Source organism: Aegilops tauschii, chromosome 5 (assembly GCF_002575655.3).
Source record: "Aegilops tauschii subsp. strangulata cultivar AL8/78 chromosome 5, Aet v6.0, whole genome shotgun sequence".
Classification (NCBI taxonomy): domain Eukaryota; kingdom Viridiplantae; phylum Streptophyta; class Magnoliopsida; order Poales; family Poaceae; genus Aegilops; species Aegilops tauschii.
In genome coordinates, this window is record NC_053039.3 from 369,975,008 (window position 1) to 369,988,177 (window position 13,170).

The 13,170-nt window shown below is 48.8% G+C and overlaps 1 pseudogene; it reads right to left on the minus strand.

Moving 5' to 3' along the window:
- Positions 1-1,348: 1,348 nt before the first annotated feature.
- On the minus strand, positions 1,349-9,903 carry LOC109732298 (uncharacterized; annotated as a pseudogene).
- Positions 9,904-13,170: the final 3,267 nt, after the last annotated feature.

The following is a 13,170-nucleotide window of genomic DNA, read 5'->3' on the forward strand; positions in this document are numbered from 1 at the left end:
GTGATCTGTTACTACCTGAATATCCAAACGGGAAGCTTGTTCTCGATCAAGAATTTGATGGATGGCAGCATAGTCACTGGCGCATCTTTCCACGTAAAGTTTCTGCAAGCACAAATCAGGTGGTTAACTTCCGGACGTGTGGATGAAAACATTGCAAAATTGTTGACCGGTGTACGCTAAATCAGTGTCCAGTTCAACGAATTACCTGCAGGGCGACCACTCTGTCATCCTAGCATGGAAAGCGTCCTGCACCGCTGGATCCTTGAGATAGGCAATAGTAGGATAATCGTTGCACAGATCATACCCGGGAAGCTGCACGCAATTTTAGAGAAACGTGACAGTTAGAAGATGATCACTAGTTTCACTTTGATAGAATTCCTTATTTAACACCGTGTCTAAATTTTATATCTTATTTGACATCGATAAATTATTTCTTTCCTATCGAATAATGAGTCTAAATTTTATGCCTTTTATGACACTTTTGTCTATTTTAAACCTAAATGACACCTGAAAATACCTCTTTGCCCCTCATATGTGTATGCTTGTGCGCGCGCGTGCATTCTGCTGTGTGTGTGAGCGTGCGCACGTGTGTTCTACTGATATTGCGTGTGTGCGCATGTGTGTATGTGCTGCTGCGTGCCTGCGTGTTTGTGTGTGCGTGCGTGCGTGTGTGCTGCTGCACATGTTGCTCGGTGTGTGTTGTTGCGTGACTGCGTGTTTGTGTGTGCGTGCGTGCAGCTATGTGTGTGTGTTGATGCGTGGGTGTATTGTGCTGCGTGCATGTGTGTTGCGTTCTTGTGTATGTGCTGCCGCTGCGTGTGTATGTGATGCCGCTGCGTGTGTGTGCTACTACTCCCATACTGATGTTATGTGTGAGCTACTGTCTCGCACGCACACATATCACATTAGGGGCAAAAGGGTCTTCTCAAGTGTCATTTAGTTTTAAAATGAACAGAAGTCATAAAGGGCATAAATTTTAGACTTGTTGTTAGATAGGAAAAAAAAAGTTTTTCAGTGTTAAACAAGGAAACGAAATTTAAGATAGTGTTATATAAGAAATTGTTTCTTTCACTTTTGACTGGACAAGCAACTAAGAATTTGCTCCTTACATAGCCACTGGGGTGATACGCTCCGTCGGGCGCGTCGATGCAAATGGGAGCGTAGATGTTGTACGCATCAATCTGGCCGGCGTCGAACGCGTCCCAGGCGCCGCTGCATGACCTGCGAAGTCACAGTGCTCGGTGACGTTGGCGTAGACCTCGTCCGACATCACCCCGTGGGTCCAGAAGACGTCGATCATCCCCTGATTGTTCCTCTTGTCGTTGAGATAAGGGTTGCCAACCTTGGCAAAAACAACAAATTCAACCTCTGAACGAAAAGAATTTATAAATTGAACTGTTTTTGAAAAAAATTCACTCCGCTGACCCTTTCGTGTAGTGCCCGACAGATAGGCGCCACACTGCACTATGTAGCTCTTGGCTGACAAGCATTACACTTCTAGCCAGCCTGGCACCCCGGGACCAAGCCAGGCCTCATTTCTAATTGTGCAGCGCCTAACATAAAAATGCTACACTGCAATGTGCAACGCCTAACTCAAAGACGCTACATATAGACTAAGTAACACAGTGGATAGGAAGTTTTGAATACACTTAACAGTGCAACACCTACTATAAAGGCGCTGCACTATGAGGTTAATTAGCGCTGCTGCACGAGCGTAGTAGCTCAGATGCACGAAGGGGACAAGGAGGAAGGCGAGTTGGTACGGGACGTGGCCGAGGATAGAGCTGGTCCATTATACTCCATAGGTCCATGGTATGCTAGTCCAGTGTATGATTGTTCCGATCCGGCCGTGGTAGACTGGCAGACTCCCAACCCAACCCCAAGCTCGATATGAATAAGGCCAACTCCAACACATACCCATCTGGTCCGGTCCGCGTGTGTTCATTTTGGGTCATTCGGACAGACGACACAGCCAACGCGCGACCGCATCCGTAAAATCTGTATGTTTCGTGTCCGGCCCGTCCCATCCTCGACGAAAATTTGAGCGGCCTTTGCGGTCAAACGGACGCCCACGCATCCTCGCGCCGTCCGTTTCAGGCCCGCGTGTCAGCCATCCAACTACCTCCCACCGAGGCAGGCTCGTCGTCCGCATCATCTAGAAGCGCGATCATCCACTCCACCTCGCCGGGCGCATTCTCCATCTCCCCTCTGGTGCCCTTCCAGCCGTACGTCAGGGTGGATGACATGCGCCGACAAACCTACTTTTGCCGGTCGTGCTTGTAGGGCGTGCGTTGCGGTGTCTACGTGCTATAGCTGGACGTCAAGCAGGAGGTGAAGGAGAAGGCCATGGAGGAGGACCGGCCGCCCACCCCGGTATGGAACGAGGCGCTGCATGGGTAATCGAGGACATGGACGCGGCCACGATGCCATGCAGCCCACTGTCGATGCCGCCACCAGCACCGCAGGTGGTGAGGGCGCTGTGGTCACCAGCACCAATGTCTCTACCACCGCCGCCTGCGCAGTATGCCAGTCCATTTTGGTTTTTTAAGTTGCAATGCCTTTTTTTGAATTTCTTTAGTCTGTTGGCCATGTTTAGAGTTGGCCTAACGATACAAGCACGCATCACATGGCCATGTTTATTAGAGTCTGTTGGTTTCTTACGTTAACAATCTTTGCTAGTGAGAACCAATCTATGGTTGAGATGATTAGGTGGACAGTGGTATCCCCAACCCATCAGGGTTCAAATCCTGGTGCTCGCATTATTTCTGGATTTATTTTAGGATTTCCGGCGATGCACTTTCAATGGGAGGAAACGTTCCCGTCGACGACGAGGCGCCTACGGTGACTTCGTAAATTTCAAGATGATATGTCAGCTCAGTCTCTCGAAGATGCTCATAGGGGTAGGGTGTGCGTGTGTGCGTTCATAGGGGTGAGTGTATGCGCGTGTATATGAGCGCTTGTGTCTGTACTAATGCTAAAAAAAAATCTTTGCTAGTAGCACCTCGCATAAAAAGAAAAGATTTTCTCCACTCCGGGTAGCAAGGTCTCCAGCTCGGGCCGGACGGATTCGATGGTTCATCGGTCTCGCATGATCGCCACGAGTCGTTGACCGGTCCGCCCTGCCGGCGCGGGCAGCTGTGTGGTCACGCACGCCCTATTTCATTATCGCGTTCGAGTACGTACGTACAGCGTGAACATGCCTAGCTCATAGTGCAGCGCCTTCGTCATAACAGTGCAGCGCCGGTCTCTTAGGCGCTGCACTATAAAAAACTTTCTATCCACTGTATTACTAAGTTCATGTATAGCGCCTTTGTGTTAGGCGTTGCACAATCAGGGATAGGCCTGGCCTGAATCCAGGATACCACGCTGGCCAGAAGTGTAGCGCCTGTCAGGTGCTGCATAGTGCAGTGTGGTGTCTGGTTGTCAGGCGCTACACAAAAGGGTAAGTGGAGTGAAATTTTTTCAAAGACAGTTCAATTTATGAATTTTTTTCGTTCACGGGTCAAATTTGTCGTTTTTGCCGCCAACCTTCGACAGAAAAGAGTCCATTTAATATTCAGAAGATTTTTTGTCATCCGCCATGTTTCATATGACTATAGCTGGTAGTAAATTTGACCTACCAAGATGCCCTGAAGGTTTATGATGCTTCTGTTGTTGTATGTGTTGTGGAGTAGGATGGTAACGACGAGCTGTGGCGCGTAGTGGCCGGTGTAGCTCTCGTCGGAGATGTAGAAGGCGCGGTCCTTGTACTCCGGGAACCTCTCCAGCCATCTCACCAGGAAGACGTACGCGTCGGCGGCGGTTCGCTGGTCGCCACTGAGGTCGTAGTCCGCAGACGTGTTGGAGTAAGAGAATCCCACACCGGCTGGCGACTCCAGGAAGATCATGTTAGCCACTGCAATTATTTTTCACGAGCAAATTGGGGATTTCTTCTGTAAGCAGGCCCAAAGGGGAAGGATTAACGGGTAGAAGAAGCCATGGTTGGAACTTGGACTTGGTTATGGCTTCGTGCATCTTAGTTACGGAGAGGCCGGATGTAATGCTTTAAACCTTTTAAGTAATAAAACATCCTTTATTGAAAAAAAATTGGTTTACGTACCGCTGTTCCAGGCGTGCATGTTTCTGCTGAGCGTCCTGTTGTCTTCGGTTACACGGAACGGGCCCAGCTCCTGCATTGCTCCGTACCCCAGCGACGAGCACCCTGGCCCTGTGTGGACAAGTGTCAGTGTCACCATTGTCATGGAGAAATTTATACAAAGATATATGTCTAGTTACCGATTTATATAGCTCTAACCTCCATTGAGCCATAGCAGGAGTGGCTTCTCTGAAGCTGACTCCACGAGGTAGTAGAAGAGGGCGCGGCCGTTCTCCTCGTCGACGATCACGTACCCACCGTATTGGTCGAAGTCGACGCCCTCCGGCTGCCCCGGCAACGCTTGATCTTGTCGGACGCCTTCAGAGAGATGTACTAGTATATATTCACTTTATCTGTAATTTTAAAGTATAAACAAAAGTACAAAAATAAAAGTAAAAAGAAAACAGAAAACGTAAGATTTATTTTTTGGAGAGAAACCACACCCGACCTTTTATTAATTGATTTGAAGATGTACATAATTAGGAGGTTCCAAAAACCACACATAACGGCCTGGCACCAATTCAAGAGATGTTCTGGAGTAGCTATATTGTGTGCATCGAAATTTGCTTCACGTCTTTCATATCTAAAAGATACCTCCCCAGCCGTCATCTTCATTCGTCGTATTTCTTCTATTACCATTGAGCTCATGCCTCGGCTTCCTTCTTCGACGCTGCGTACCACATTTGCACAGTCTGACGCAACAACAGCCGCTCTTAAATTCAAGTCTTGCCGTAGTACGAGAGCTTCACGACAAGCCATGGCTTCAACGTATTCAGGATCAAGAACTCCATCATTAACCATCACCGAAGCTCCCATAAACAATCCCTCTTCCGATCTACTCCCTCCGCTTCAAAATAGATGACTTAACTTTATACTAATTTTAGTAGTACAAAGTACTAAAGTTAGTATAAAGTTGGGTCATTTATTTTGGAACGGAGGAAGTATAAATAGCAGCAGCTGCACTTGGTTTATTTTCTTTTGAAATTGCACCATCACAGAAAACGTAAGAAAAACATGACAAAGAGGCTGTGCCTCCTGAGCTTGTGGGCCGGCCCAGCTCTCTCGCCCTTCAGCTTGTTCCGAGGCCCGCAGCAAATAGGATTCGCCAGTATTGTGCTCGGCAATAAGAAGTCAATTCTGAGACGCAGCTGGACCGGGCCTGGCCAAGGTAGAATCTGCTCCGGAAAGGTTTGTAGTCCAGTCGATGGCGGATTAGGGTTCACCTCTGCCTTTATATAGATCGAGACGACACCGCCGCCGGCACATCTCATCCCCAATCCCCAATCACAACAATTGTTCGGCAGCGAGGGAACCGGCGATGGATAGTAAGGAGCACTTTTCCACCACCAAGAGACCTTTGTCGTTGAGGCAGTGCACCAACAAGCATCACATGCTGGTAGAGGAGGCGGTGACGGCGAAAAGGGGGCTTTTTTGTTGACGCCGTGCGCCGCCGCCAAACATAAACATATGGCGATGGAGGCGGCGACGACGGGCGAAAACGGCGTTTTTGCGCTGAGGCCATGCTCCACCACCAAACCTAGTCCGGTGGAGGACGCAGCGACCGTCGAGAAGGGCACTTTTTCGCTCACCACCAACGCGCCGGAGGATGCGGTGACCGGCGAGGATGGTCCGTTGAGGGCATGCCCTCTCAAAAGGAAGTCGGCCGGGGCATGCGAGGCGTTGAACATGTTCCCGGCGCATGCGGGGGCGTCGGACATCTTCCTGGGGCTGCCGAGGGCGGCCGATTGGGCGGGCCTACTCACCCTGGACCTCATCCCGGAAGACGGCGAAGCTCTAAGGAAAAGAATCAAGGAGACGCTGCTAACCTTCCTTGAGTCGAAAGCGTTGACATCAAAGCAATTGGAGGAGGCGATCGACAGGATCGTGGAAGAGTCAAAGCCCGAGGCTGCGTCTGTCGCCGCCCCAGGCATGGTTCGGCTGAAAGATGATGACATCCGCTTATTTTTGTCTTGCCCAATGATCCCCACCGTTGACAAGATCCTTGGCATTGAAGCCGGCGGGATCTTCCCGGTGGGGTGGATGGATGAAAGAAAGAAGTTTCTTGACGAGATTTGTCAGGTCAAGAACAAGAAGCTCAGCTTTGAAGTCGGGATGGAGGACAAGGTCCGTGTTGATTTGCTCACCAGGGGCTATGTTGAGGTACAGAAAGAGTATGTGGGGATGGGTTCTGATGACGAGGAATCTGAAGATGATGAATGTTCTTGCCCCTACAGTCCCTATGATGAGAAGAACCCCGGAGGTGTAGTGCTGTTGATCTGAGATTGAAGCATCCAAATTTTCTATATGAGTTTATTGAACTATATCCATGTCACTGCTACTTGTTTATCTATGTATATGTAGGCCATGTTTACCATGACCCACCCTCTTTGTATGCTGCAATAATGGTGTTAGCCTTTATTTGGATGACTTTTGATTTCACTGTCCTTGTTTATTTGCTTCATATCCCCTCCAAAGTCACCGTGGGATCTCAGCATGCCAGATTTTCACTCAAACCTATTTATTTCAAACATCATTTGGGGTTGCGGACTGCTTTTACCCTGAGTTGTGCTTCTCCCTCCCGTTGCTGCTAGTTAGTGGAGTGGGCTCTGCGTTTTTGTGAACGTGGAAAAAAATCGGTCGGTCACCTGGCCTGACATGGAGAGTTGTGCCCGCAGTTTAGATGCGGCCGGGCCGGCTCAGATGTGTTGTGATCGTCAGTTAACATCCTGCGGGAGTTTTTTTTATTAGGGGAACTTGCCGCTTTTATTCAAACCAAGTCTGGAATCTCATCCGAAATTACATCTAAAATAAAGTCTGGTGGTGATCCCACCCAAACGTCACACCTCTCTTCTCCTACACCTACTTTAGCTAATTTATGCGCGGCAATATTCCCAGAACGCCTAATCCACTCAACTCTAAACTCGGCGAACGAGTTGAGCATCTCTTTGATCTCCTGTATCCAAGGCCCTACTGCAGAAAGGTTCCTTGTTTGCTGATTGAGCATGTGCACCACCGTGTTATTGTCCAGCTCCACATGTACTTTCGTAGCATGTGTTGCGATTGCCAACTGAACCGCTCTCCGGCAAGCAAGAACCTCCACAGCTTCTGGATCAACGTTGTGTGGGAAGAACTGACAGGCTGCTCCCAGAAAAGCTCCGTGATGGTTCCTCAACACTGCCCCTCCACCACCTTTCTCTCCAAAGCGTGAAACTGCTCCATCAGAGTTAATTTTGACCAGTGTTCAGGAAAGCGTTTTTAAGCGATGCTTAAGCGCGATTAAGCGCTGAGCGATGGCAAAGCGCTTCGCTTTTGCCCTAAGCGGTCGATTAAGCGTTTTTTATTTAAATTTGACCAAAATTTGGCAATTTTTGTACTACTTCTGCTGGTCTGCTTGTGCAATAATGGCAATATGCTATTTATCTTATTACTAGGCTATGTTCAAGAACTATTTCCTTCATATTTTGGCAAAATTCTGTCCACATGATATCTGTTAGGTTACGTCTATTTGAACTGAACTGCATTTTAGTTGTTATTTTGCTTGCTATGCGAACCTGATATGTATTTGCTGTTGTGTGAACTGTATTCCAGATGCTACTTCAATTACCCATGTGCCATGCTTCCTATTTTCATGTGTATATCATTCAAAATCTGTCAAATTCTAGCCAATTTCAAAAAACGCTTAAGTGTGATTAAGTTGCGCTTAAGCGCTCATTGCTCTAAGCTGTGGCCTTCCACTTCGCTTACGCTTTCCGCTTTCTTGAACATTGCACAGACTGCAAACCAAAATATTTCTTACAGGACCGATTCAAACGGAGCACCTTTGTACGCAATTTAGAATCCAACCGTGTTGAAGAAAGTAAACATACTGTAAACAACTACGACAGAGCTTAGCAACATTGTATGAAGTTCATACTACATTCATTAGCCTTTAGAATTGCTAAAAAAAAGCAAATCTGCATACTGCAGACAAGTAGCATCTTAATTTTGAAGTCAAAGCAGAAGAATATACGAATGAGCATACAATCAAATATTGCTAGAGTTAATAAGAGTAAATAAGATATGTGACTGCACATATACATAGAAAGAGAACATACATGCGCCGGTCAATTGAATCGTCACCGAGTGTGGCATAAAACTTGTCAACTCTTTCACGGACTTTCACCCCGAGCACAGCCAGCTCGCCGGGAATGGTGGTATACCTGAAAAGCTCCTGTAACAAACAAAAGAAGCATCGCCTTAGATACTTTCTCTATCCAGTTATTACTTCATATTACACCAGATCTCTCTCTGGAGATCTGGTCAGAATGTCCTAGCTATTACTCCCTCCGTAAAGAAATATAAGAGCGTTTAGATCACTAAAATAGTGATTTAAACACTCTTATATTTGTTTACAGAGGGAGTACTTCATACAAATGACAGCTCACAAACGCTCCAGTAGCGCTCAGTTAACTCTACTCTCAGCATGGCAACTTACATCCCTGTGAACCCTTGGGTTGTCCAAGAACTCATTTATCCTTCGTAGGTCAGCAAGCGCCCTGGAGAGCTTCTCCGGGAGGGGGCAATGGTTGGGGTTACCTGCTTCCCACAGAGCCTACAAAATTGCCGAACAGCAGCACATCACAGTGGGATCAGTTTGCAACCACAGATACTCAGAAACACGGATCAGTGTTTCTCTTTCTTATTCCAATTGGGAAATCATATTACACAACTAACAAATTAGACGAACAAGACATGTAGATAGCTAGGAACCAAGAGAGAACGGGTTAATGGCTAACATACCACTTCAAACCAATTATATGGAAATTCAGGAATGAGGTACTGGGAGTGCAAATGGCACTCGGGGCATAAAAACTTCATAGTTAATAGAGTAAACAGGGGATCAGGGATACTAAGAATCAAGTGATCATTACAAATGCAATCATATGAAGAATAATGGCATCAAAGCTCCATAAATCAGCGGAAACTTAAACAAACTTGTCAGGATCTAGAAGGAGATCCACTGGATTTATTTAACACTAAAACATCACCAATTGAGAGGGAAATTTGGGGATTGGTCTAGGGTTTGTATTGCTGGATGAAGGGGAAAGTAGTGCGGCACGCCACAGGCGGCTTTAGGATTCATCCCAATTACAATGGAGATGGATCCGATGCGGTGAACCTTTATACTTGGTGGTGAGCTGTCAGATGGATGATCAACGGCTCTTGTATCTTCAGGCAATTGGAAACAGGGGATAACTCTGTGCATCTTCAGGCTCTTATAGGTTGCAGCCTGACAAAACTAAACGAAAGATTTCCTATCTGAAAACAACCACCAACTAAACGGAAACCAGGTCCACCTATATACGAACTATAACAAATCCAACCGACAGGTTCCAAATCCAAACATCTCGGGAGAGAGAGAGCACATCAAACCCTACTAGAGGGGCTTTCTATCAGATCGATCCATAACAAGTAGACTTCCATGGCCAGATCAAAGCACGACACCGAAACAAGGGTTTCCTAGCCAGATCCGTCCGCGAACTTCGACCTAGAAGTTGGTGAGAAATACCTTCTCTACAGCCGCAGTGGCGTCGGCGAGGGCGGCGGCGAGGGCGGGACCGAGCTCGGCGGCCTCCGCGGCGATGGGAAACCCATGTCTACCTCTCGCGGCAGCCATCTGAGAAAGAAAAAGGGACTAGATATTGGGAAGTGTTTGGGCCCGGTGCGCCGGCCGGAGCGCTCGGCCGGTCGCTTCCCTTTTTCACGCGCGGGACACGCTGGCAGGCGCGCGCTTAATTAACCCAAACGTTTTTCACTTTTATTTTCTTTTTTCTTTGCTTCTTCTTCCTTCTGCCAGCCGTCTGACCCCATCTCGTCTCCCCCATTGTAGCGCGTGGAGCAGCTCGCCGTCGGCCATGGATATAGATTGCAGCTCCGCTCGCCTTCCCACCTCCTTTTTCTTCCTTCTCCCTCTCTTCCCTTTTCCTCCCCCTCTCTTCCCTTTTTGTTGCAACCGGCGACAGGCAAAACGCCGGGAGGACCGAGGTGCCCGTGCTACAACCATGGCCACGGGGAGGAGCTGCAACCGCGGTACTGGGAGAGTTGCAAACGGTGTTTTCCCGTGCTACAACCATGGACACAAAAAGCTACATCCAGTGGATAAAAAAGCTTCAACCAGACAACAAAATACAGGAAAAGTTACAACCGTTTGACAAAAAGCTTCAACCTGCAGATGAAAAAGCTTCAACCAGAGATTGAGAAATCTTCCTCGACGACGGCCATGGCGTCTCTCTGTGATTTTTGCTGCAACCGAACGATAGAGGAAGATTTCACCCAGGCGCTGCTCAAAACGAAAAAAGTTTCAACCGTGTCATTTTTTTGCTACTACCGTCAGTGTGTTTTGCTACATCCATTCATGAAGCTGTGGTGCTTTTTTACGACTGAGATGTGACCGGCGACGACGACAAAGACGACATTTTTGTTGCAACAACCTTGTTTTTTGCTACTACTGGAGACTTGTTTTTGCTACATCCATTCACCAGGCCATGGTGCTTCAAGCGCGGCGACGAGTTCCGACGGCGTTTTTGCTACAACCGTCTTTAAATTTTGCTACGTCCATTCACGGATTAGCTGCAACCGCGGCGAGTGTTGCATGCGTCAATGGCCGGCGGCGGCGGAGTTGCGACGGCTTTATCACCCAATTGCGGCCGACGGCATGGCGGTGTTGCATGGCCACCAAGCTACATCCGTCGCCGGGCGGAGCTGCAACCCAGAGCAGCTGTTGCATGGGTAGAGCAAGGGAAAAGGGCGGCGGCCGGCGGCGAGGACGGCCGGCGAGGGTGCCGACCGGCGACGAGGACGGCCGGCAAGGGCACCGACCGGCGACGAGGGCGCTGCGGTGCTGCTTCAAGCTCGGGCAGGGTGTCTGGCGGCGCTCGGGGCGTTCAGTTTTTCAGAAGAAAACGACTCGCAAGAAGGACGAAGCACTGGGACAGATCTGATGGCTTTAAGCGCCTGCATCGGACGGCTGAAGCTGGACCGGCCCAACTGTTGGGCCGGCGCGCCGGCGCCTAGCGTCCCCCCTAGATATTAGCATGACACCGAGATAGAAATAGGAAGAGAATGTTTCCACGCGGAGGATAGTTAAGGAGAACACGGCGAACCGGAGGCGGTGGGCGGAGGGCGATGCGTGGGACGGCGGGAGGCCGGTCACGGAGGCGGAGGGCAGGCGGAGGGCCAGGGCGGAGTCGGAGGCGGAGCGCGAGACGGAGATGACTTGGGCTGGTTCGAGATTAAGACTAAATAATTCTCTGTGTTGTGGGCCGGAACGGCGTTAACGAGTTGGGCCAGCGGTTTTTCTTCTTTTCGTTTCTGAAAGCGTGTGTGACGCCGCGAGAGTTTTTTTAGACAAACTCGTGAAACTTTATTCAACCGTCACAATGTTTATAGGGACGAACAAAAGATCGCCGGGCTGGCCTAACCAGACATGGCGACCGGTCCCCAACATTAACGCATGTTTCGCGAGATTGTGGGCCTCAAAGTTCGAGGTCCGAAATTCATGGCTAAAAATGCAAGTAGTAAAAAAACTAGCTCTCTCCGTTATTTCATGCACCACTGCTCCGTAAGATGCTGTTGTTCCTTCTCTGATTGCCTCCACCGCTGCCATACAGTCCAAAGTGATGAAAACTTTATGCTCGTAAAGATCCTCAGCAAGCGCCGTTGCTTCGCTGTTAGCGAGTACTTCCAGAACCTCCGGGTCTTCTATGTTTCTGAATATGACTGTCGACGCCCCCAGATATATCCCAGCTATATCGTGACAAACCGCTCTCACAGCACCAAAACCACCTGAACGTGACACGGCAGCATCAACGTTAATTTTAACATGATCCTCCGATGGAGGCAGCCACTTGACTGGGCGAATAGTTAGTGCAGCCACCGTCCTCTCAACAGGCTTCCGTATTTGCTTCAACTCTGCGATGTAGCTAGTAATGAAACCGTGAGTTGAGAAAGGAGTTTTGTAAATGCCTTCATGGATTATCTTTCTCCTCGCTGCCCAAATAGCCCATAGTGTAACAATCATGGTAGTAAACTCCTCGTGAGGAAGTGATTCACTCATCAGAAACAACCATCTCTTGGCTTGTTCATCTCTATGTAAGCACATATGTTGCATCATGTCTTCATTTGATAGAGCCCACATGCAGCTGGCGTAGTTGCAGTCAATCAGAGAATGGCGCCAGACTAGTAGAAAACAGGGCTTTGGTTCGGGCCTGGCCAGCCCATTAGTCCCGCTTCAGTCATGAACCGGGACCCATGGGGGCATACGTCCCGGTTCGTGAGCCCAGGGGGCCGGCCGGGGCCACGTGGGCATTGGTCCCGGTTCGACTGGACCCATTTGTCCTGGTTCCAGGCACGAACCGGGACCAATGGTCCTCGCTCATGGCCCACATACATTTGTCCCGGTTCGTGGCTTGAACCGGGACAGAAGGGGGGCTTTAGTCCCGGTTTCAGCCACGAACCGGGACAAATGAGTTGCCTAGCTCCACAGTGCTTAACTAGCAGAGCACTCCACAGTGCTCTATTTTTTCTGGCCGGCGTGGGAAGGGCATTTGGGTGCGCTCTAGCTCACCTCCTATGCACATGAGGTGTTCGATGAAATGCCCGAGCCACACTAGTTAAGCTTTCTCCTCTCGAAGCTCGACCTCCAAGCTCCATTTTCCCCGAGATTTGCATAGGTTTAGCGGTCCGTCACGTCCTGTCCCCGTCTTCACCGCCGTCGATCGCCCGCGCCGATCTCGTCGCCGGCACCACCGTGGTGAGCCTATTGTTCTTATCTTCTTTCTGAAAGAAAAGAATTCTTACTTTAGATAGATACTTGTCTAATTTTCTTACTTTTATTATTTCTTGTCAATGAGAACTATGTATGTACATTGGTTTTAATGTGATGATGAACTTCTATTAATTTGGTCACTTATCTATCCACGATATTCTGTAATGGTTTTTGACACACTTAATTATATATAATGCACGCAGATGAACCGGCAATGGATGTATGGTGA